This window comes from Pyrus communis, chromosome 14 (genome assembly GCF_041283825.1).
Source record: "Pyrus communis isolate YQ-2024b chromosome 14, ASM4128382v1, whole genome shotgun sequence".
Lineage (NCBI taxonomy): Eukaryota > Viridiplantae > Streptophyta > Magnoliopsida > Rosales > Rosaceae > Pyrus > Pyrus communis.
The window spans coordinates 1,165,774-1,192,989 of NC_142578.1; the positions used below are offsets into that span (position 1 = coordinate 1,165,774).

General features: G+C 37.8%; 1 pseudogene; it reads left to right on the forward strand.

Moving 5' to 3' along the window:
* The first annotated feature begins 156 nt into the window (after window positions 1-156).
* LOC137712424 (uncharacterized) lies at window positions 157-26,163 on the forward strand (annotated as a pseudogene).
* Window positions 26,164-27,216: the final 1,053 nt, after the last annotated feature.

Consider the following 27,216-nt stretch of genomic DNA (forward strand, 5'->3'; position numbering starts at 1 on the left):
AAAAGGTGTCGCATGCGGCGGTGCCATAAACTTGGATCGACGTGATTGGCATGTGAAAATTATAATTTTGATCCGCACAATGTTGTCAAAACTCTATTGCGCTCTGACTCTTCCACACATCCGTTAAACTTGATATTGATTTTTAGAGAGAGAGAGATGGAAGAGAAGCAGGTGGACTTTGTGCTGGTGCCGCTGGGTCTGCCGGTGCTGGGTGCATACCACGTACGGCTGATGATGACCATCCTCCGCCATCCTATTCGAACTGTCGTCGACCTGCTCGGTCTCGCCACCAATGGATCTTGTCCGTGATGTCTGCAAGTCACTTCCCCATCTCTCTCTCTTCTCTCTAGGATTCAATTCCCCTGTTGGGTTTTTGGGATTTTACGATTAAGAATAACATGATATGATTTTACATTTTCGCACACCATTTTTCTCCTTCTGCGATCCTCTCTTGAATTGACAGACGAAAACTAGTACATGAGTGCTAAAGGAGAAACTGGGAGTGTGAAAATCACTAGCGGATTGAGATTCTAACATTGACTCCTTTTCTTGTAAGAAAAGAGGTCTGCTTTGCTCATGGCATACTTCAATCCATAGGGAAAGTTTCTCCTTCAAGTTCGGATATTTAGGGAATTTTGGTGGCTAAGATTGGCTTGAATTGTATAACAGCATAAACGTCAAGGTATTCTGAAGATAGAGGAGAACGAATTTTCATCCTGCGGAGATTAGAAAATATTAGACACGACGGAACGAGAATCTAGTTTCTACCTTCAAGTGGACAAACTTTCTTCATTTTTTTCTGCAACATAATAACTTGAATATATTGAGTTATCCAACCCAATCCAAGAAACCAAACGAGCCCCCGAAGGTGTTTCAAGCTAGATGAGATACTAAGTTTCTGTATCTTCTATTTCTTGCAGAATTTAGTCCTGTTGTCTTTGATGGATAAAAGCTTAACTCCTCTCCCAATTCTAATTTGATCAGAACCCCTTGAAGAATGGTGTTTTGGCTGTTCAAACAATCCGCAACAACATAATGGCTTCTATCCTGTAAAACGTGACTCGGTATTTAGGGAAAAAAAGGAATGTAAAATATTGTAAATATTAGGAGTCCTTTATTAGGTAGGACATTGTTTGTGTCCTTTATTTGTTTTCTTATGGAACAAGAATTGTATGTGTGTGTGTATATTTCAATGAAGTAATACAGTGAACAATTACCCCATAAAATTTTGTTTGGCATCAGAGTCAAGTTGCCTTAACCCTAGAAATTATAAAACAATATTTTTTTCTGCTGCTGTGTTCGGTCGACTTGTTCCTGCGCTGTTTGTTGCAGAAATCAGTCAGGCCGTGTATCTTGGGATTGCAGCACGTTTTCTTGTTGCTGCCGTGAGTTTCTTTATTGCAGCGCATTGTCTTGCTGCTGCTGTGAGGTTTTTATTGCACAACTGTGGGTGCTGTGTTTTTTCTTCTTCTCTGTAAGTCAAGATGGTGAATATGGGGGACAATTCAACCTTGAAGTTGGAAGGTGGTTCCCGCACACCAACCAACAATCCGATATTGAATCCTGTTGTCATTCAGATCAATGCGTTTGTTGTACCGAACACCGTGAAGTTGAATGGATCAAATTATCCTCTTTGGTCCAAGGTATTGGAGATGCACATTGCAAGACGTGGTAGAAAGGGCTTCGTGACAGGGAGTACTAAGGAACCTGCTGAGGATAATGTTGAGTATGAGACATGGAAGACAGGGAATGTAATAGTGAAGGGGTGGCTGATCAATTCCATGGAACCTGCTATCATGAGATTTTTTATTCACCTGCGTACAACTAAAGAAGTTTGGGAAGAGGTGGCTCAGACCTATTATGATGGTTCAGATATTTCTCAAAGACTTCATCAAGAGGGCCAGCCGGTTGGTGTGTATTACGCTGACCTTAAGTCCATTTGGCAAGAGTTATATCAACAGAGGCCAATCAAGATGGAATGTGCTACATATCTCAAGATACTTCGAGAAGAGATTCAAATCGATTGTGTGTATGCTTTTTTGGCGGGTTTGGATGACATCTTTGATAAAGTATATAGTGATATTTTATGTACTCAACCCTTACCATCTGTCGATGAGGTGTTTTCTGTTGTTAGGCATGAAGCACAATGACATACCACTATGATGGGTGGGAGAACAACCAAGGAGGGCTTCCGTTCGTGGCCATGGTCTCTCGGCCACCTGCAACCCCTTGATAGGGTTAAAAGCACACCACAAAGTAGCACACAAATGTCCTATTGATTTTCCTTATTAACACTAAGATTTGTCAATTGTAGCGTATGAAAATAAGGGTCTTTCCCGCAAAAGATTGTTTTATCTAACTACTTAAAGTGTCACAAAAACTGGGCTGCTGTCCGTACTGATCAGCCATCGAAAAATAATTATTAGACTGACTTACACTTATCTAAAGTCTACTAAATTTTATATGCATATACTAGACACACAGAGCTACACTCATACAAATTTTTGGGATTTTTGGAGTTGATTTGCTATTTAAATTAAATCAAACAAAAATAGGACAATAACAGATTTTAAGTAGTTCGCAAATTAAGAAAAACGAGTTAGGGGAATTGCTATCCACCACCAAATAAGCATGCAAACATGTTATGTTTACAAATTCCTTTTATTTCCGGATGAAGATGCTCAAGTTGGCTCAATGTTAGAACTCAACCTATTACTCTTTCTTATGTAGTATGTTAAGAGAATGACATTTTCAACTTAACTTAGTCCCTAACATGTAATCTAGAATGGTGTGTTCATAGATTTAACAAGTACAAATAATTAAGAATGAAAAGAGTTTGAGTCATCACAAGGCATCGTAAGTACTAGTGTTGTCTTACTTATCCTAGAAATTGGTTCACATGTTAATCGCAATTAACAAGTACTACTCTAGAACATATGTAGGTCCTCATTCGACAAGGGCAGGCACACATATATTCATAGCATTAGAATCCTATATATGCTTACTAAGTATGCATCCGTAGAAAACACATAAAGAATTCATCAATGAGACAAGTAGTGAACCAATTTTCATCCATTCATTAAAGTAATTCAAACGAAATGTCATAACAAACGTGCAATCATATTCAGGGCTTCAAAACAGCCCCTAACTACTAAAAATTTAGTTGCACATAATCCTTAAATAAAACCAAAAGAAAGACATGGGTTTGAGAAGATAAAACCAAAAGAAGAGAATGCCAAGATATCCTCCTTCCTTTCCTTCCTTCCCCAACACAGCAGCCTTACCTTTTTTCCTTCCTTTCCTTTTTTTTTCTATCTTTTTCTTCTTTCTTTGCCGCTTCAACCTGCAACCTTTTTATTCTTGCTTGCTGCCACAATTTTTTTCCCCATAACTCACCCCACTAACAGCCATTTAGTGATGACAATAAGTGAAAGGAAATGGTAAAACAACTGTAACTCTTTAGGTAGCCATTATGCCCATTACTCCCACTTAATTTTCCATTTCCTCTGATATTTGAATAGGTGTCAGCTGGCTTGTTCTTGGTTGCATCAGTTTTGGCTGCTAGTTTTATTGGATTTATTGCTTTCAATGTTTTTTTGTCAGTTACAAACTGCTAAGCCTCTTGGGAACCTTTTAGTGTTAAAACAGCCATAACTTCTTCTAGAAAAACGATATTACCAATCCATGAAATGCTCCAGAAAATAGACATCCGTAGCTTTCCAAGCATATAAGGCTCATTCTCTAATTCATTCTGAGCTGTTCGCAACTTGCTTCCAAAGTCAGATAACCTGCACAGGCAGTTTTTGACGAATTTGTTACTTAAAATCCCACTTGTGCTATTTTTCTTTTCTTTGATTGACAAATCCTACAAAACACAAAAAAAAAAAAGTAAATAACTCAAAAATATAAGGAACTAACTAAGAAAAGACAAGTGAATTTGATGTAAAATTTATATAAATAAGAGCTTATCACCCCCTCCCCCCGGGGGTCTTAATCATTCTTCTAATCAATCTTTAAATTCTCGTCCATTTACCCGAGAAAATAAAGATGATTTGAAGTGTACTTTCTGTGGTTAGACCCATCATACTGAAGATACATGTTTTGCTAAGCACATGGTGCCTGAGTGGTTTCCAGAATTGAAGAAAAGGTTGCATGCCAAGAAACGTGGAACAGAAGGAACCGGTGGAGGCTATGCCTTCTTTGCCACTGCTACACGAACAACCAATGAGGCCGAGGCTAGCTCTAGTGATCCTAGTCAAACTTTGTTAACTCGTACTACTCAGAGCGACTCGTCATCCAACACAAGTACTATAGGACATGTTCTTTTAGCCTCTGAAACTGAGCAACATACAGGTTGGATTTTGGACTCTGGTGCAATGGATCATATGACATATGATAAAAATATGTTTTAATACATGACAACATCTCACAGGAAAAGCATAGCAACTGCCAATGGTACCTTTGCACCAGTGTGTGGCGCGGGCACTGTGCATCTCACCCCATCTCTCCCTTTACATCGTTGCTTGCTTGTTCCCTCTTTATCCCATAATTTATTATCAATACCACAAGTTACTGAACAATTGGATTTTGCTGTTCTAATGTATCTGTCCTTTTGATATTCAGACCAATGAGATAATTGAGCGTGGCACTAAGAGAGAGGGGTTGTACTATGTGGATGATGTCGTTCCTGGTAGAGCTAATGCAGTTTGAGCGTCTCGTTCTAGTAATTTACAAGAAGTATGGTTATTGCATCGTTGGTTAGGACATGCATCTTTTGGGTATTTACGGCATATGTTGCCTGCCTAGTCTATTTAGTAGAGTAAATGAATTAGACCTAAATTGTGAAGTATGTATTCTTGCTAAAAGCCATCGTGCTTCGTTTCCTCCTAGTATGAATAAAAGATCTTTACCGTTTGAACTTGTGCACTCTGATGTTTAGAGGCATTCTCCAGTTGTTACTTCTTCTGGCATTAAATGGTTTATTATGTTTGTTGATGATTGCACTCGTATGACTTGGCTATATGTGTTGAAAAATAAAAGTGATGCTGGTTTGGTATTTAGATCTTTCTCTCAGATGATTCAGGCACAATATTCGTCTGTGATTAAAGTTCTACGTTCCGATAATGGTGGTGAGTATATAATTTTACATTGTCGGAGTTTCTTCGTGATCGAGGCATTCTCCATGAAACGACCTGTCCTCATACCGGCAACAAAATAGGGTTGTTGAGAGGAAAAATCGCCATATCTTAGAAACAACACGTACTCTACTTCTTGGACCCTCTGTTCTTAAGGTGTGTTGGCCTGAAGCTGTCACTTAAGCAGTATATGTGATTAACTGTATACCATCTCGGGTTGTCAAATTTCGAACACCTCTCCAAGTCTTCACTCAACATGCTCTAGTGGTGTCTACTAATATTCTCACTCCTCGAGTATTTGGGTGTGTGGCTTATGTGCACATTCAGAAAATTCATCGCACTAAGTTGGATCCGTATGTTGTATAGTGTGTGTTTGTGGGTATCTTTGTTGGAAATGTGCCCTAAAACCAATCATATGATGATACTTTATGGACATTTCACATGTTAAACTAATCTAGTTTAATGTAAAGGGCAAAGATTATTGTTTGAGCCGTCTCATATAAATGTTATATGCTTAAACGATAAGTCCAAGGAATATGTGATTGGAAGAATGCGATCTAAAGAAGTTAGATTCATGAGACCATTCTTTCGTTGACACATCCTAAACGTTCCTGATCATAGGATTGTCAATTGGGCATTGACAGTCCGTTAAGATCAGTACGTGCTATGTCTTCTCTCAGGGAGAGTGACTAGTCTCGAGTCATTGGTGTGTGTGACATCAAGACAAGTACGTAGGTGCTCAATAGAGAATGAGTTCACTGAACACGATCAACGAGGAGTTCTCATATTCATGTCACATGAGAACTCATGGTTGGGATAATGCAAATTAGTCTTTTGACTTGAGGCATCACAGTTGTCTTGTGGTTAGGTCCTTAATCTTTGATTATGTCAAAGTCACTCCATCAGGAGGGTGTCCATGGCATCGTTGGGGTTAAGCCACTTAGCCATGGAGGCAAGTGAATGCGCAACAAGGGATCTCTAACCTTCAAACTGTTTGAGGGAGAATACTCTATGATATGATTGAGAATCTTTGGCCAAAGTATGAATGAGATTTAGGAATGTGTTCCAAATCACATTCACGGTAATCATATAAGCACAAGACTCACATTGGATAGTAGACATGAATAAACTATCAAACCAAACAATGTGGTCAAGAGTATTGTATTAGAGAAAGACCGTATTGCATTTGTAATCCTAAAACTGAATAGGTTCTCCACCTCTTCTGATTAGCTTGGGTAACCATGACATGCTGCTAGGCGTCAACCATGGTTTGTGGAAGCCCTAAAAGTGTATTATCACTAACGGGAGAATTGAAAGTAAGTTTCAATTCACAATCGATTAGAAAGAGTTTTAATCGCCCACTGCCTCGCTAAAAGGAACCTAATGGATCGTTCACCGAGTAAGGTAGAGTTTGAAGAAACAACGGAGATGAGTAAGAATAATTAAATGGTTTAATTATTTATCTAAGGCTATGATTAATTAATATGTTAATTAATCAAACGAATAAGTTCGTTAAAGACCTCGGGTTAGTTTTGGGCCGCAAGGCCCAATGGGATTTGAATGTCAAGCCCATTAACTCAAGTTGTATGACAACTTGAATAAACAAAGGGCTTGAAAGCCCAATAAACCCTATAGGCCGGCCATGGTAAAAGAATAGGGCTTTTGGTCCATTAGGTCACTTATTTGAAGGGACTATATAAAGGACTTTATAGCCTAAAATTTACTAAGGGTTATTTTTGGGGGAAAGGATGAGAACACAAGCTCTCCTTTCTCTCTAAAAATTTCGGCCAACCTTGGAGGGATCATCTAGCAATCAAACTCCTCCAAGGTCACTCATTTCTTCTTCATTATGCCTTGGTGATGAATCATTAGAGGTTCTCAATTTTGGGAACTTGGAGAAACCTTTTCATCCATCCAAATCCATGGATCTAAGATGCAAGGAATGAAGGCCCTCTCTTTGGGTGATTAGCCTTTGCTTATGCAAAGAGGAATCTACAAAGGTATTGATTTCTCAACTCACTTTGTTTTGAGTTGAGTCTTGGTTCACCTATCTACTAGGCTTTGAATTTCATGGGTAAATGTTTTGTTTTTAAGTGCATACAAGCATGGCTCCGCCTTTAATTGTTAATTGCATGCTATTGATGTTGCTTAAATGAACATGTTTTTCACAAATCTTCCTTCAAGTGGTATCAAGAGCCTAAGTCTAGTAGTTGGTGAATCCTTTTGGGTTTTGTAGTTCATAGTTTGTGATTTGAATGTTGTAATTGTTACAAGCTTTATTCTTGCTTCTTTGAATGTAAATTTTGTTAGAAAATTTGCCATCTCAAATGTTGTAGATGTAGTTCATATGAGCATGAATTTTGGAGCTAAAATTTGGTGCCATGTTTTTGGGGAAATTCGGCCAAATCCAAAGGGTGGATTTTTGGGTTCTTGTTTGACTTGTTAAAAGTGTTTTAAAGTGACTTTTGGAACCCCTATCTACCCTAGTATGGTTATATGTTATTTCCCTTAAGTTTGAGTGGTTTTGGTATGTTTTTGGATGAAGAATGTTCATGGAGCTCTTATGGGTTTTCATGAATGTTCTTCATTGTTCTTGATATGTTCTTGCCAAGAACAAAAGGTTTGGTGTTTTGATTCAAAGTTTTGATTTATTTCATAAAGTTTTTGTTTTGAAATATTTCTTATGTTTAAATATATTAGATATTTATTTTGAAAAATTAAAGAAATTTTAGTGGGTTGGTGTGTAATGATTTATTCCATTTCACACATCCCACTTACAAAAACTTTGAAAATTTTTTTTAATACTTTGTTCAATGGCCGGCCACCCTACTCAATTAGGGTCTTTGTGGGGCTTTCATGCAATTACATAAAGTTTTGATACTTTTGTGTATTTGTACTTTGACCCAAAAGTTTACGTTTTTACGTAAAGGTCCAAAATCACTAAAAGGACAAATTGTTTTGCTCCTTTAATGAAGTTTTAGCTTTTGTGGAAATTTTTGGGTTCTAATTGTAATTACATGAAGTAGTGGACTTTTGTGTTTTTACAAAGTGATCCCAAAAGTTTAAGTTTTGCAAAATGGCCCAAAAGTTGAGGTCATAGCATTTTGGCCCAAATTAGGTAGAGAACAAAATTGTTTTGTCTCTTTAAATGAGAATTGGATTTTCATTTCATTTAGCTCCATTTAAATCAATTCTATGGATACAAAAACCAAATGAAAATGTTGCATTCATGTTGAATTAGTTAAAGCGTTAATTAATTAAAGAAAGGGTGATTATGAACCTTAGCCTACGATAATTGAGCTATGTGAAAGGCCGTTTCAAATTTGTTTGAACCATGGGAATGTGTAGATTAAATTTTGGTTGTAATTTGATATGATCAATTGTTGTAAAAGAGCATAAGCTCTTCTTTACTTTAAAGTAATTTGATTTGATCAATTGTTGTAAAAGAGCATAAGCTCTTATTTACTTTGAAGTACTCCTTTCTTGTTTTATTCGATATGCATGAAGTTGGAGTAGTTGGGTCCAACGCCCAATAAGACAACACGCCTTAATGTGATTAAACGCGTAACTAAAATCAATCACCATCCCAGACCGAGATTCAACACTAGGCTCGTGTTGAATCGAATCAAAGGTTCATAGTCATCCTAAGGCCCTAAGGCAACTATATAGTCCATCAATGAATGCAAATCTTATGTTAGTAGTACCATATAGTCTTGCTTTAAAAACCGTTTTAAAAGCATAGTGGGAGTATTATATACTACTAAATCAATCATATGGACCAATAGTTGTAATAGGACCAAAATGTTTTAATTGGATTAAAATGTATGTTTATATGCGATGAGACCTAAAAACCCTCAACCAAATCAATATTAAGTTGATAAGCGAGAGATGCTTTGAATATCTCTTCGTAGGCCTTCCACCGTGGTGGGCTCCAATCGTTTGTGACTCATGCACCGGCTTCACCCTATAATGGGGAAGTACAAAGTATGTGCTTACATCCAGGAGGAGTCCATAAACATATGATGAGGTGAGTGTAGACAACGAGTATGACCAACATGATATAATTCTGAGGTTGTGCTTGAACCTCTACATAAACTAAGCATGGTGGGAATAACTTAACTAAGTGCAATGGTGCCAACATGATATAATTCTGAGGCATTCATTCTGTAGAGGCCAAACTAGATGGGTAATTACAAGAGTTGTAAATGACTAAAGTGTTATTCTCTCATCATTATTTTTGCTAACCAACATGATATAATTCTGAGGTGGGCTTGGTAATGGTGAGTCTCCCATACCCTGCTAAGAGTTCAACAAAACTCTCGAATTCCGATGAGGGATATGGAATTTGCCAAAAATAGTGGGTGGTGCTATTTGATTTAAAGACCCGAATCAAATGGCTTAAAATCAATCAATTTATATTCGTTATGTATTTGTTTACCAATATATTTGCAAACGCTATCCAAAACTTGACAAAGAAAAGCCGAATGCTTTAATTTCCGGACTTAGTTCTACAATCCCAATAGATTGTCTTTAATGGCTTGTAGATGTAACTAAGTAGTCTCATCCTCACAATCTTCCTATTGATAATGTATCATTGGAAGAATATGTTATATAAGTCTAACATGAGAAGGACAACACTTTTAATGTCATAATTCTTCAAATACAAATTGTTGTATGAAGAAATAAGAGTTGCTTTGAACAACCCTTAATCAACACAAACTTTAGTGCTTGTCTCTTTGTTACACAAACAAGGAACTTGAGAAGTAAGCACAAGGGCATGGACACTTTATGTGCCATGATTCTTCACTTACAAATTGTTGTATGAAGAAATGAGAGTTGCCTTGAACAACTCTTGAAAGTTTGTTATTATGTTTAGAACATAATGGTTGGTTGACAAAAATAGTCCATTTATATGGACTTATGATGATTTTGAATCATTGAGTGTTGAAGTGTTAAACCGCTTAACGAGACGGAAACTAGGCAAGGACTTCACCTTAGTGTCCCTATCCTAATGGTTCACTAAGTTTATTGTAAACTATATAGTGAACAATAACCGGACGCTCTCCAAATCGTTTGATGTGTATAACACATTTGAAATGAGTTTCAAGAGAGATAGTGGGAGTTTAGGGACCATGACTATTGTAATCAAAAGGGAAGTCAAATGAAGAAGGCAAAATAACTCCAAGGGAACAAACTTTCTTTATGAAAGGATGGACAATGGAAGGGGTATTTGCAAGAAATGTCTTGCAAGTGTCAAGAACACACCTTTCGAAGGTGTTGTAAAATGTTCTTGAACAATTCAAAACAGTTGGTTCTTCTACTTGAATACATGATTCTGTATTAGCAACTATGTTTTACAATCGTTGTAAAAGTGTGGCTAATAAGAAGTAGAAGATAAATGAGAGAAGAGAAAGTACTTCACATTCCAAACGTGAATCGAATATAGATCTCTGCGAAAGCGGATTGTACTTACTTCCTCATGTGAACTACCAAAGAAATTGGAAAATACTAAAGATTGTCTTTACATTCCAATTTTAAGGAACTTAAATCCGTCACTATAGTAGAGATGGATGAATGTTTTGTTTGACAAAACATTGTTCTTTATTAATCAATAATTAGATTATTGTAATTTAATTGGTTGTCTCTATAGTAGAGATGATGTGGTAGTTTAACTGTTTAGAATACGATGATGCTTAAAACCCAAAAGGTTGCAAGGTAGTGACTAATCCCAACTGAGTTGTGATACCTCTAAAACATAAGTTACGAGTTGGTCATAGATGGATGCTATGGATCGTTAGATCCGGATCCAATACCTTCTTGTTAAAATTGTATAGAGGCGAAATGTTCGAATCTTTATTCTTTTGGAAAGAAGAAAGAATCACAAAGTTGTTGAGGTTAATTCACTTAGATGTTAGTGGCACTTGTCCACAACATAATACTACTCATGTTGTATGACATTCACCGAAGATCGCTCTCGGTTGGACTATAGTTTACTTTGAATAAACACAAGTCCGAATACTTTGCAAAAGGTTTCAAAGAATTCAAGAAATGTAAGTTGATGAGTAAGACGTCTAAAGAATTTACCTCCTTAGATTTGATCCAAGGAAAAGTAACACTTTAGATGAGTTTCCTTGAAAGATATCAAGGAAAATAGCATCATAAGATAATGTATTTCTCCATTAGGAGAAGAACGAACATGAATAAGATTTAGTTCGTTGGACATTATCAATTACCCATATATATATGATATATACTTCTAAGACAACCTAGTTCCTATACCACAAGCTCCAAGGTAGTCCAGAAGGATTTATAAACCGTCTCAGTTGAATGGTTTGAACTTTATGACTATGTCATAGAGTTGCACCTCTTAATTCGAAAGAAATAAAGAATGAAAATCCTTATGACTACATTGAGTGTATATACGATATATACTCAAGGAAATGGTAAAGTACCATTTGACCCGAAATAATGAAACCTTCACAGCTAATTGGTAGCTTAAGGTGACTACACTCAAAGAATGGTTGACTTTGAAGAAACCATCTTTGACGTAGTCTTGGTTTCAATTAATTCGAAGATTGCTAGCTACAACTAAATGGTGATTTAATGTTTGGACATAATATGGGTTTCCGAAACCATTATTAAGATAGTCTTGATAATATATGTCTAAAACTATAAATCACAAGACAGGTTAGTTGTAGAGATCCATCCATCATGGATCTTAGCAAGCTAGTGGGAGCTATAAGCGTCTTATGAGAAAAGATCAATTGTTTGATTTCTCATAAAGATGTAAATGAATCTTTTGTTTACTAGGTTTACAAAAGATTAGTGGGAGTTGATCATATTCCTAAATTTGAATATATATACATGATATATATTAATTTTGAAAATAAAAGGAATTCTTCATCGTTAAAGTTATGACTTTAAACATTCTATAATGATAGAATGTATATGGGAGACATAGTCTATATACATGGGATGGAAATCTATAATGATAGATTTCAAGATATAATTGGATTATATCAATCCCTAAAATAGACAAGAGATGCTAGGAAGTTTCTCATATGATGATAAACTTCAATTAGAATGACAATTCTAGTGAGACTAGGAAGTTGTTCTTCTCAAAGGGAATGTACCCTTTGACTCCCAAAGAAATAATGCGTAAATAGAATCCTTTATGCATACGCAGAAAGGTGATTTATGTATTTCATATTGTATGAAAACATTGATATAAGTTGTACCTAGAACGGTACAAGATGATATCAGTGCAAGCCCAGGATCAGAACCATGGCAACTGTCAAGTGAATCCTTAGGTATTTAAGAAATACTAAGGATGGATTCCTCAAGAATGAGGAAGAATTAGAGTAACGTTATGGAAGCGTAAATGTATTAGATTATGAATCTAATCCATCATAGAATATTTCTTCATTATGAATGAAGTGATAATGAGATATCTCTTTATTATGACTAAAGAGATATTTGGGTGGAAACGTTAAAAGTAAATGACTTTAATGTTTTCCATCATGTATGCAAAATATATTGCCATATAAAAGCTTACAACATTGTTGTTTGGATGGGAAAGTTCATTCATGAACTCTCCATTCGGTTCCAACCAGAAAGTGTATGACACTAATGGGGCGATAGCTCAAGCCAGGGAATCAAGGTCTCATCAAGGTCCGAACTCAAATGAGAGACTGAACCACATGATTGAGAATCATGTATAATGGTGACGTCGTTATTCTCAAGGTTGCTTCTATGGATAACATATAGATATCCATTGTCTAGGCCTACTACTCAGCCATTTATGAAATGACTACAGAAGAGGTATCATCACTGATGATTAAGCTGATTGGCTCTAGTGCAAGTGGGAGATTGTTGGAAATGTGCCCTAAAACCAATCATATGATGATACTTTATGGACATTTCACATGTTAAACTAATCTAGTTTAATGTAAAGGGCAAAGATTATTGTTTGAGCCGTCTCATATAAATGTTATATGCTTAAACGATAAGTCCAAGGAATATGTGATTGGAAGAATGCGATCTAAAGAAGTTAGATTCATGAGACCATTCTTTCGTTGACACATCCTAAACGTTCCTGATCATAGGATTGTCAATTGGGCATTGACAGTCCGTTAAGATCAGTACGTGCTATGTCTTCTCTCAGGGAGAGTGACTAGTCTCGAGTCATTGGTGTGTGTGACATCAAGACAAGTACGTAGGTGCTCAATAGAGAATGAGTTCACTGAACACGATCAACGAGGAGTTCTCATATTCATGTCACATGAGAACTCATGGTTGGGATAATGCAAATTAGTCTTTTGACTTGAGGCATCACAGTTGTCTTGTGGTTAGGTCCTTAATCTTTGATTATGTCAAAGTCACTCCATCAGGAGGGTGTCCATGGCATCGTTGGGGTTAAGCCACTTAGCCATGGAGGCAAGTGAATGCGCAACAAGGGATCTCTAACCTTCAAACTGTTTGAGGGAGAATACTCTATGATATGATTGAGAATCTTTGGCCAAAGTATGAATGAGATTTAGGAATGTGTTCCAAATCACATTCACGGTAATCATATAAGCACAAGACTCACATTGGATAGTAGACATGAATAAACTATCAAACCAAACAATGTGGTCAAGAGTATTGTATTAGAGAAAGACCGTATTGCATTTGTAATCCTAAAACTGAATAGGTTCTCCACCTCTTCTGATTAGCTTGGGTAACCATGACATGCTGCTAGGCGTCAACCATGGTTTGTGGAAGCCCTAAAAGTGTATTATCACTAACGGGAGAATTGAAAGTAAGTTTCAATTCACAATCGATTAGAAAGAGTTTTAATCGCCCACTGCCTCGCTAAAAGGAACCTAATGGATCGTTCACCGAGTAAGGTAGAGTTTGAAGAAACAACGGAGATGAGTAAGAATAATTAAATGGTTTAATTATTTATCTAAGGCTATGATTAATTAATATGTTAATTAATCAAACGAATAAGTTCGTTAAAGACCTCGGGTTAGTTTTGGGCCGCAAGGCCCAATGGGATTTGAATGTCAAGCCCATTAACTCAAGTTGTATGACAACTTGAATAAACAAAGGGCTTGAAAGCCCAATAAACCCTATAGGCCGGCCATGGTAAAAGAATAGGGCTTTTGGTCCATTAGGTCACTTATTTGAAGGGACTATATAAAGGACTTTATAGCCTAAAATTTACTAAGGGTTATTTTTGGGGGAAAGGATGAGAACACAAGCTCTCCTTTCTCTCTAAAAATTTCGGCCAACCTTGGAGGGATCATCTAGCAATCAAACTCCTCCAAGGTCACTTATTTCTTCTTCATTATGCCTTGGTGATGAATCATTAGAGGTTCTCAATTTTGGGAACTTGGAGAAACCTTTTCATCCATCCAAATCCATGGATCTAAGATGCAAGGAATGAAGGCCCTCTCTTTGGGTGATTAGCCTTTGCTTATGCAAAGAGGAATCTACAAAGGTATTGATTTCTCAACTCACTTTGTTTTGAGTTGAGTCTTGGTTCACCTATCTACTAGGCTTTGAATTTCATGGGTAAATGTTTTGTTTTTAAGTGCATACAAGCATGGTTCCGCCTTTAATTGTTAATTGCATGCTATTGATGTTGCTTAAATGAACATGTTTTTCACAAATCTTCCTTCAATCTTGTCTCACCAAAAAGGATATAAATGTTATCACCCTGAGACCCGACATATGTATGTCACCATGGGTGTGACATTCTCTGAATCAGAGTATTTTTACGCTCCAGTACATTTGTCTTCAAATCACTAGGGGGAGAGCACTATTGGTGATCTGGTGTGGTTGGACCTAAGGGAGACATCATTGCCGAGACAAAACCTTCCAATAGAGAAGTAAGTGCCAAGAAGAACTTAGACCTTTGGCTGGCTTCTGCCGAAGCAAGTGAGGGTTTTCAGTTGGTTTCTGCCGAGGACAATAGGGCTCATGAGCTTGAGCTTGCCAAAGTAGCATCTGAACAGTCACGGCAGACATTTGCTGAATCTGTTGATATGCCCCCTCTCTCTAGTTCCCCAATGCTACCCAATACGTCTTCTTTGAATATATCTGAGGTAAGTATTGTGGATGATTATGTAACTAATCCAAATAATAATGTAAGTGCATATAAGTTACCACCGAGACAAAATCGAGGTGTCCACCTGACAGGTTTTCTCCGGAAGGGAAGGTGAAGTATCTAATAGCCAACTATGTCTCATGCAATGGTATTGCACCGGAGTGCCGAACTTTAGTGGACAATATGGAGTCAGTTCGAGTACCAACCTGTGTGAAGGAAACTCTAAAGGATCCAAAGTGGGCAAAAGCAATGGATGAGGAAATGTTGGTGTTAAAGAAAAATAATACATGGAAGGTGACCGTTTTACCCAAAGGCAAAAAGACAGTTGGATGTTGGTGGGTGTTTAAAGTTAAATACAACGCTGATGGATCGATAGACAGGTACAAAGCAAGGTTGGTAGCTAAAGGATACACCCAGGCATATGGTGTAGATTACCATGAAACGTTCTCTCTAGTTGCCAAGATGAATAAGGTACGTGTTCTGATTTCTTTAGCTGCAAATATGGATTGGCCATTAAAATGGTTCGATGTGAAGAATGCTTTTCTCAATGGGAATTTAGAGGAAGAAGTATATATAGATTTTCCTCTCAGGTATAGTGCTGGTGGGAATACCAAAGTATGTCGGTTGCGTAAGTCACTCTATGCACTTAAGCAATCGCCTCACGTGCATGGTTTGATAGGTTTACTTAGGTTATGAAAAAGAATGGGTATTGTCAGAGTCATTCTGATCACACGTTATTTGTCAAACGGAGACAAAATAAAGTGACAACCTTAATCATCCATGTAGATGACATGGTTATAACCGGGGATGATTTTGATGAGATTTTGAAGTTGTAGGAAAATCTTGCAGCTGAGTTCGAAATGAAGAACCTAGGGGATTTGAAGTACTTTCTTAGGGTTGAAGTTGCTTGCTCTTCTAAAGCTATCTTCTTGTCTCAACGTAAGTATGTCTTGCATTTATTAAAAGCAACTGGTATGTTAGGGTGTAAGCCGGTAGACACTCCAATTGTTGAAAAACATCATTTATGTTTGGATCCGAATCCGAAATCAGTTGATAAAGGTAGATATCAGAGACTTGTAGGAAGACTAATTTATTTGGCTCATACACGTCTGGATATCGCCTTTGATGTGAGTGTAGTGAGTCAGTTTATGCATTCACCAAGAGTAGATCATATGGCTACTATTATGCGTATCCTACCGTATTTAAAGTCTGCACCGGGAAGAGGAGTTTTGTATGAGAAGCACGGGCATTTGAAGATTGAATGATTCACATATGCTGATTGGGCAGGTAATTTAAGTGATAGGCGATCTACTTCTGGGTATTTTACATTTGTAGGAGGAAATTTGGTTACATGGCGAAGTAAGAAACAGAAGGTAGTATCACGATCCTCAACTGAGGTCGAGTATAGGGGCATGGCTCATGGCATTTGTGAGGTTCTTTGGCTTTGAAAATTTCTTTGGGGTCTTGGGTTTAAGCCAAAGGAGACCATGAAATTATATTGTGATAACAAGTCTGCAAGAGATATAGCTGATTATCCGGTGCAATATGATAGGACAAAACATGTGGAGGTTGATCGACATTTTATTAAAGAGAAGCTCGAGAAGAAGATTGTGTCAATATTGTTTGTGAACTCAGAGGAGCAACTTACAGATATCCTTACTCATGTTGTGTGTAGTCGAAAGTTTGATGACTCACTTGTCAAGTTGGGCATGTGTGATATCTATGCACCAACTTGAGAGGGAATGTAAAACGTGAGTCAGTATTTAGGGAAAAAAAGGAATGTAAAATATTGTAAATAATAGGAGTCCTTTATTAGGTAGGATATTGTTTGTGTCCTTTATTTGTTTCCTTATGGAACAAGGATTGTATATGTATATATTTCAATGAAGTAATACAGTGAAAAATTACCCCGTAAAAGTCTATTTACCCTTTTAGCAACAACAGCCATCACTCAGTTCTCTCATCGGCGTATTCGTCAGCAGCACGACAAACTCCGGCAACACAGCATCAAGATTAGTTTACGGGAACAGGAGTCCGCTGATTCAGCTTCTCTCTTCTGTCAAGTACTTTTCCATCTTGCTTTGCTTTCTCGTTGTCTTTCTCTTGAACGTGCAGTCTATTAGATACTACGCACATTTTAGCTTCTTAGCTACTGTGCCCACATGGAAAGGCCACAAGGATTACCTCGAGCACGTTGCGCGGAGCTTGAATCACGGAAGCCATTTTTGGTCCCTTGGATTGCGAGCATTCTACCTCTCGTTCCCTCTCTTCCTCTGGATATTTGGTCCCATCCCCATGTTCGTGTGCTGCTGCATAAGGTCATTTGTTCTGTTTTTCTTGGACACAACCACCAGCTTTACCAGACATCTTCACACGAACTCCATCCGAGGAATCAGTTGGATAATCGTCGTGATAAGGTCTCGAAAATTACCTTCATTTTAGTTTTTGCACTGTTATGATTTATTAGAAATTTAGTTTGTTTGGAAAGTGTTTTTAAGATGATTGAAACCATTTTTGTGAAATTCATTTTGAGTTCAAGTGCTTTTTTAATTGCAGGAAACACTTTAAGTATTTTTTTGGGATCCATTTAGAATTTTAAGAAAGATTGGTTTCAAAAATATTTTTACCAAAAACATTTTCAATCATTTTAAAACACCTCCAAATAAGTTCTTTTAATATTGGGTGAACAGCTCATTTAGTCCCTAAATTATCACCCCAATGAAAATTAGGTCCCTAAACTATTTTTCCAGAAAAACCAATCATTGAATTATAAAAATATGCCAATTACATCCCTAATAATATAATCAAAGCTACTATATTCAATTTTCCATCAATTTAAGTCACGTTATTTGCATGTGATACACATTGGAGGGTAGATTTGTAGTTTTTCATAAAGAAATAGTGTATGCAGTTAATTTTGGAGGGTAAATTGGTACTTTTCATAAGAAATAGTGTAAGTTAACTTCATAGGGTAAATTAAACGTTAGATTTGCAACTTATATGAAATGTTAAGGGCTTATAGTCGAGAAAATGATGGTATTATACTCTCTAAAGTATTTCAAGTGACTTAAGTTGACGAAAAATTGGATAAAATAACTTTCAATATAATAGTAGGGATAAAATTAGCCATTTTTAAAGAATTTATGGACTTATTTTACTGAAAAATAATTTAGAAACCTAATTCTCACTAAGGTGATAGTTCAGAAACTAAATCGGCACTTCACCATATAATATTTGTAGGGTGATTATACACTTAATAGATGGATCCTTTTTATATTATATTATTATGTGTAATTGGATGTGTAGTTAACTATTAATAATTGTTGGAGGTTATGGGATCATTTGTTATATAAATTGTTTGGGGGATTTGATTTAATCTGGTCTCAAGTATTTTAAAAAATTTCAGCGGAATAATGAATTTTTCATTTTTTTTTTTTTAATGTAGGAATACATTACGCTAGTTAAATATTTGTCATGCATGCAGATCTGAATGTAGTTTATTTTTTAGGGTGAAATCTCACCTTTCTAAAACACAATTAATAATTAGATAATTTACATGTCATTAAGTCATTCCACTCAAGTTTAAATTCTTAAATAAATAATATTGTAATTTTCCCAGTATTACAAATCTTGTCAAAGTATTTTAGAATATTGTCTTGCTTTATTCACTGACTAAATAAAACAATTGTAGAATGCACTGGATGAACCCCGAAATCATATGCAGTTTCCAATGTTAGTTTTTTGGGTAAAGGTAGAAACTAAATTTTGAAAATTAGAGGATATAAAGTTTATGATTGATTTATTACTTAAGAGTTAATTAACGTGCTTATTTATATTGGTGACATATTATTTATTTTGCAAATTTAATCTCTAAATATAGTCTCCCTAGCATTACCCAATTTTTTTATCAACTAGGATACACAATGTGCCACTTGTCTTTTGTTTTGATCCATTTGTTCTTTAGTTTTGTCAGAATCTGGCATAATAGATATATTAATTATATCGACAACAGATCCAATCCCGACCGGACAAATTATTGCTGGCCAATGTTGACTTAGCTACTTTCCAGGTTGTTTTTGGATTGTTTTCAGTTTCTCAAGACCGAAGACAGAGGAGGGATATGGGATTGGGTAGCCTAAGCTTGGACTACTATCTGGTGCCGGCGGGACTCTCTGTGCTGGGAATATACCATGGTTACTCATCACAGTGTTATGCAATCCCTCACGAACTGTCATTGGCCTCAATGCTGTGGCTCGCAAGCAATGAATCTTCTCCATGATGACTGTTACTCTCTCTCTCTCTCTCTCTCTCTCTCTCTCTATTTATGTCTTCTGTTTAAAAGCTCTAAAAGGCTAAAAGAGAATTAAAAGTGCTTTTTGAATGATTAAGCTCACAGGATCTCCTAACAATGGTTGGTGAAAAAAGTTAAAAGATCTTCTGGGTTGGAAATGCACTTAGAAGTTCTTGTGTTTCTTTTTTTTTGTTTTTTTGTTTTTTGTTTTTTTGTTTTTGGTAAACTAGGAAGTTCATGTGTTTCTTTATCAAACATTTTTTCTCTATATGTTTTAATTCCTCCTCTTTATTAGAGTAATGCTAGGGAGACTAGATTTGTAGACAAGTTTGCAACTAAATGACATATCATCAATAACAATGAGCACGTTTATTAACACTTAATAATAATCCAATCATCAATTTTCATGTCATTTATTTTATAAAAAAAATTTCATTTTATTTTATAAAATTTTGTCTATAATTTTAGTCTCCCTAGCATCACTCTCTTTATTATATGTCTTCTGTTTAGAAGCACTTTTAAAATAGCTAAAAGCGAAATATAAATGCTTTTAGAATGACTAAGTGGTTTTAGATGAGCTTCTAAGAATGTTTAGTACAAAAAAGTTAAAATCACTTGGAAGCAAGTAACTAAACAACGCTAGGTGTTAAAGTCGGACGGCGAGTTGGGGTCTAGTGCTTGGACGATCTAGGCGGATTTAAGATAAGTGCTTATTTATATTTAAGAAAAACAATGCTTGTATTGGGAATAAATAAATATAAAATACAATAAAAGCCAATAAGCTCAGTAAGCAAACTAACAAATTACAAATATAAGAACGGTTATCACAATTGAATTAATTTAGCAAATCCCTTTGAGTAGGCCCCACTTTAACTTAATTAGTTAATTAAAAAAAACTTGGAACTGCCTAGCGTGCCGCTTAGTTCTGCCCTATTTTAGTAACCGTTTTGTCAAAATATCGCCACAGAACCCCACTGCCTAGCGCCTAAACACCTCCTAAGCCGATTTTAGAATACTGCTTATAAGTTCAAGAAGAATTTGGATCATACTAAAAATTTTGATGCACTTTCAGTAAATGTTTTACCAGTAATATCGCTTACGAGTAGAAGTGCATTTCCAAACTGGGCTTTTATTTGTATTGCCAAACGGTGTTTTGATTTGTATTGCCAAACGTTAAGAAGTTGAGTCCATGAATTTCAGGACCCCTCCAAGAATGGAGTTTTGATGTGTAAACTTTTGGATTCTCATTATCTTTCTCTACAAGGTTACAAGGATTTATATACATGACTTCAAGATCAAATCACCCTAAATTAAGGGATACAAGTGTGTAGGTAGGACGGCTTATACTTTGTAGGTAGGACGGCTTATAGGACGGCTTATACTTTGTGGGTAGGACGGCTTATAGGACGGCTTATACTTTGTAGGTAGGACGGCTTATAGAACGGCTTGTACTTTGTAGGTAGGACGGCTTATAGAACGGCTTGTACTTTGTAGGTAGGACGGCTTATGACTACTAACAACCTTATCAACATCCCCCCGCAAACTTGACTCCGGGGAGGAGACAAAGTTTGAACACAGAGATCGAAAACGCGCCGTAAACAGCCCCTTCGTAAAGACATCTGCAAGTTGCAATGTGGAAGGCAGAAACTGAACTCGATGAGTACCAGAAGCAACTCGTTCACGAACGAAATGATAGTCAAGGGCAATATGCTTAGTGCGAGCATGAAACACGGGGTTAGCAGCCATGTACGTTGCACTTAAGTTGTCACAATGCATCAAAACAGGAAGACGAACAGGCACCCGTAGTTCATGTAGTAAACTGAGGATCCAAATGGTATCGGCACAAGCAAAGGCAAGAGCCCTATACTCCGCTTCAGCACTAGAGCGAGACACTGTCCGTTGCTTCTTGGCACACCAAGAAATTAAATTATTCCCCAAGTAAACACAAAAACCAGTTGTAGAACGGCGGGTGTCTGGACACCCCGCCCAATCCGCATCCGAATAGGCAGCAAGCTGAAATGGTTGAGCAGAGGGTGTGAACGTAATTCCCATGCCCAAAGTCCCTTTAAGATATCGCAAGATACGTTTAACAGCATCCATATGGTCAGTGGTAGGACGTCCCATAAATTGAGCAATAGTTTGCACCGCAAAGGAGATGTCAGGACGCGTTAACGTGAGATACTGAAGTGAGCCCACAATTTGTCTATAAAGGGATGCATCTGGAAGAGGTGAACCTGAGGTAGCAGATAAAGAAGTCTTGGCAGCAACTGGAGTAGGGCATGGTTTACACTCAAGCATATTACTACGTTTCAAAATATCAAGAGTATATTTGTTTTGTGTCAACCGGAGGCCAGAAGATAGATGGGAGACTTCGACACCCAAGAAATAGTGTAAACGCCCAAGGTCTTTAAGTTCAAACTCCTTACCCAAAACTGCAATAAAGGTTTGAAGTAGAGAAGAAGCATTACCCGTCAACACTATGTCATCAACATAGAGAAGAAAAATCAAAATTGTAGAACCCTGATGAAAAGTGACCATGGAGCTATCCGCCCTACTTTGAACAAAGCCAGAATGGACAAGGAAAGCACTGAGGTGTTGAAACCAAGCACGTGGTGCTTGTTTAAGACCATAGAGTGCCTTGTGCAATTTACACACATAATTAGGGCGAGTGGGATCAACGAAACCTGGCGGCTGCTGCATATAAACCTCCTCCATAAGAGAGCCATGAAGAAAAGCATTCTTCACATCAAGTTGATGAAGAGGCCACCCAAAGTGCACTGTTAAACTCAAAACTGTGCAAATCGTCGTAGGTTTAACCACGGGACTAAAAGTTTCTGAATAATCAACACCGGCTTGTTGGTGAAACCCCTTGGCGACAAGACGCGCCTTATGACGTTCAATCGAGCCATCCGAATTCTGTTTCAACTTAAACACCCATTTACAACCGACGATGTTGGCACGAAGAACCGGAGGAACTAAAAACCACGTACGTTGTTTTAATAAAGCATTGAATTCATCTGACATCGCCTGTCTCCATTCAGGGGACCTAGATGCTTGGCTGTAACATGTAGGTTCAGAATCTTCCCCAACCAAAGCAATGAAGGCGTGAGGAATGGGATGGCGCGATGCAAAGTAAGACCGAGCTTTGGGTTTAAAGATACCCGATTTGGAGCGAGTTTGAGGTCCAATATATGGAACTGGGGCAGTAACAATAGCTTGAGATGGCTCGCTAGCTGACGGGAGTAAGCTACCAGATGCAGGTGGAGCTGTGACGCCAGGACCAGAGGGAGGCACAACACCTTGTCCAGTACCAGAATCTGAAGCAGCTGCTGCAGAGAGAGGAGCAACAGGTGGTTGCAGAGAACTAGTAGATGGCGGTGTAGGCAGAGTTTGCGTCTCAGAGGGCAGCAAGTAAGGTGCATGAATAATTGGCACAAATGCAAAGTCTGATGGTGGCATCGTGGAAGAAGCAGAAAGAGCACCATAAGGATAGGAGTTCTCATTAAAAATAACATGACGAGAGAGATATACTCGGCCAGTCGGAGGGTGAAGACATCGATAACCCTTGTATTGGTCACTGTAGCCAAGAAAAACACAAGCCAAAGATCTAGGTTGTAGTTTATTAGTCATATAATCACCAAGATACGGAAAGCAAGCACAACCAAAAGTTCGGAAAGCCATATAATCTGGAGACCGTCCAAATAGCATTTGGAATGGAGAGGCCCACTTAAGAACATGAGAGGGTAACCGATTCAAAACATAAACAGCGGTGCAAAGTGCCTCAGCCCAAAATTTAGGAGGAAGATTGGCAGCAAGTAACAATGTGCGTCCCATTTCAGAAATATGACGGTGTTTGCGTTCAGCAAGGCCGTTTTGCTGCGGGGTATGCGGACAAGAAAATCTGTGGTGAATCCCTTTTTGCGCACACAAGGTCCGAAACGATAAATTATCATACTCCTTACCCCCATCACTTTGGAAGATTTTAACCATGGTCGAAAATTGATTATAAATAAGAGTGAGAAAAGTATTAAAGTGAGTAAAAACCTCTGACTTATTACGCATGGGATAAATCCATGTATACCGTGTGTAGTCATCGGTAAACAAGACATAATAACGAAAACCGGAGACTGACAAAATAGGAGACATCCAAACATCAGAATGAATTAATTCAAAATGAGACTTAGCATAATGTTCAGAAGGATGAAATGACAGACGATGGGATTTAGCCAACGCACAATGATTACAAAAATTTTTATTTGAAACTGAAAAAGACGAGCCTAATACATCACTAGAGGCTAATACACTAAGAACTTGATGAGATGGATGCCCAAGACGACGATGCCAAAGTGATGACGACGCTAAAACGGAAACAAAAGCACGTTTGGGAGCTGACCAATTCCTAGAGGCAAGACCAAGCTTAATGGGATAGAGGCCATCCTCACATGGGCCCTGAAAAAGAACAACACCGGTTTTTAAATCACGGATGACAAAACCCCAAGGAAAGAACGTTAAACTAACAAGATTATCACGTGTAAACTTAGCAACCGACAATAAATTCTTTTTAATTGCTGGAACATGTAAAACTTGGGATAATCGAAAAATAAACGACCCAGACTCAAATGAAATATTACCAGTGTGCGCAATAGGGAGGGCCTCACCACTACCAACAACCACCTTGTCATGAGAACCATACCCAGTAGCCGAAGTCATTGTTCGAGCATCACTCGTCATATGATGAGTAGCCCCAGTATCGGGATACCATGTTGGATCAGAGGGAGAAGCAAGATGCATACCAGCAAAGGCACGAGAGATATCATCATTTGAACGAGTAGCTTGAGGACACAATGCAGCAATGTGGCCAAATTGGTTGCAGGCCCAACACTGAGGACCACGATTGACAGAAGCAGGTCCAAGAATACCAAGGTGTTGTTGTACAGCACCACGTTGACCATATCGCCCAACACCTCCATGTTGATTCGATCGGCCACCACTAGGGGTACGGGGAAACCGATTGCCACCAGAAGCACCATTGGGGCGAGAAGAAGAGTGACCACCGCGTCCATTAGACGAACCACCAACCGTATGACGGGCAGAATAGAAAGCAGAATGGGATGATGCAGCAACCTGTTTCATGGCGTGCTTGGACTCAAAGACTAGGAGACGGGTACGCAGATCATTAAAGGATGGCAGAGGTGGAAAATTGGTCAGGGCCAAGACAAGCATTTCATATTCAGGCCCCAAGCCGTTAAGCACATACGTAACCAAATCATCATTCTGAACAGGTTGACCAATGGAGGCCAATTGATCTGCCAAATGCTTGGCTAGACCCAAGTATTCTGCAATTGTTTGGTTCCCCTTCTGAAGAGAAAGCAACTGAAACCGATTATGGGTAGAATTAGCAAGGGATTGTTGAGAAAAATTCTGACGAAGATGCTCCCATATCTCACGAGAAGTGGACAGCCCAACAGTCAAAGAAAGAACGGGCTCAGTAAGCGTAGCACATAGCAGGCTCACAAGTGTCTGATCAGTCTGGTACCACACAAGGTAATCGGGATTAGGAGTCGTAGTGACCATAGGAGGAACCACCGTAGAAGTAACATCAGAATCAACAGAAGCAGTGGGGGAGGCAGCAGACGCTGGGGTGGTGATAAAGAAAGGAGGACAGGGGTGAGTTCCATCAACAAAACGCCAAAGATTTTGGCCAATCAGAAAAGGCTTAACCTGACTTTCCCAAGGAAGATAGTTGGTTTCAGAAAGCTTAACGGAAACGAGGGTAGAGATATTGGGGATTGAAAAGGTGGAAGATGAAGTTGCGGAAGCCATGAAAAAAAAAGGAGGATCAGAGGCTCAATACCATGTAAACTTTTGGATTCTCATTATCTTTCTCTACAAGGTTACAAGGATTTATATACATGACTTCAAGATCAAATCACCCTAAATTAAGGGATACAAGTGTGTAGGTAGGACGGCTTATACTTTGTAGGTAGGACGGCTTATAGGACGGCTTATACTTTGTGGGTAGGACGGCTTATAGGACGGCTTATACTTTGTAGGTAGGACGGCTTATAGAACGGCTTGTACTTTGTAGGTAGGACGGCTTATGACTACTAACAACCTTATCAACATGATGGTACAAACATTGCGCAACAACATAATGGCATCTTCCCTTTTGGCGACAGCAGCAATCACTCTTTCTTCGGTGATCAGCGTATTCGTCCGAAAGCACTTCAACATAAATACTTTCCTCTCTCCCTCTCTCTTCAATCAAGTACTTCTGCGTTTTACTGTGTTTTCTCATCGGATTTATCTGCAATGTGCTGGCCACTAGATACTCTGCTCATACTAGCTTCTTGGCTACCCTGCTATTATGGACGGACAAAACAGATTACCTTAATTATGTTTCGATAACTTTGAATCGAGGGAGTTACTGTTGGTCCCTCGGGTTGCGATCTTTTTACCTCTCCATTCCTATGTTTCTTTGGATCTTCGGGCCAATTGCCATGTTTGTCTGTTGCTGCCTTATGTCAAGTGCCCTCTATTTCTTGGACACTACCACCAGTTTTACACAACTTGTTCTCAGCACTTCACTCAAAGAAGAAAGGGGTAGAACCAATGATGTGGAATCAATTGTTCAATCATCGTAAGTTCTCTTCGATAGTAACCTTTTTCATTCGTAATTCTTAAGTCAATATAGAATATAACAGGTTCCATTTATTTTGTTTTGAATATTAAGTGTGTGTTTTTATACCCTACCCTGCCTGTGTTTGGGTGTCTGTTCATATGTATTGCTTCTTTTTTTGGTAGAAATTCATGCATGTATCATATGTAAGACATAATCTAAAATCATAACAACAAGACATTAGGATCACGAATAAATTAAATTAATATAAAATAAAGATTGACTAATTATATTAAACTTATCTGTAAAATACGGAACACATGCTTATAAAGATGAAGCCATTGATCCTTGCGAACAAAGTAGAAGTAGTCTTTTACTTCCAGTACCTTTCAATGAACTCTACTATCGAAATAGGCTTGTAGTTTTGTGAGTTTCAATTGATATGGAAGCAGGGACTGTTCCTTGGTTATATAGATAGGGTTTCAACCAATTCCTCCCTATTATCGGAAATGATATCAACCCAAATCATATCTAATCAATTAGAGTCCCATCATGATTCTTATTCCTTGTATTTACTTAATAAAGGTCCATAATTGATCGCATGTAATTAAAACTCCAATATGTTTATTTCCTTAAGGTACTGAGAGTCCTAGAGATTTCATTAACTTGATTACCAAGTCAATATTCCCTCAATTATTCTCAGCATAATTCATTGTCATTAACAAAATGGTTTTACATCATATTGTTACGTTTGGTGTTTATACAATCGTAGTCTAAGACGGTGGATGAAGAGCATGTTTGAAACCTAAAAGCAATATGGATGAAGAATTCATTATATATGTGCAAATTCCGTTGTTATATTCTTAAGCCGTAGTCTTGATTTCCCTTGTACGAATGCCCAAACGTTGAATAAGTTTCATATCAGATCATACATTCTGCAGCAAAGAAAGCGCCTACGTAGAGATATTGTATGACGTTTCATACCGTATAGGCTATTAGTAGGTTCCATTTGAGCACAAGTTTGTAACCTTGTTTGATTTTCCATATGTAAACATATGTTACTCTTAGAATGCTTACT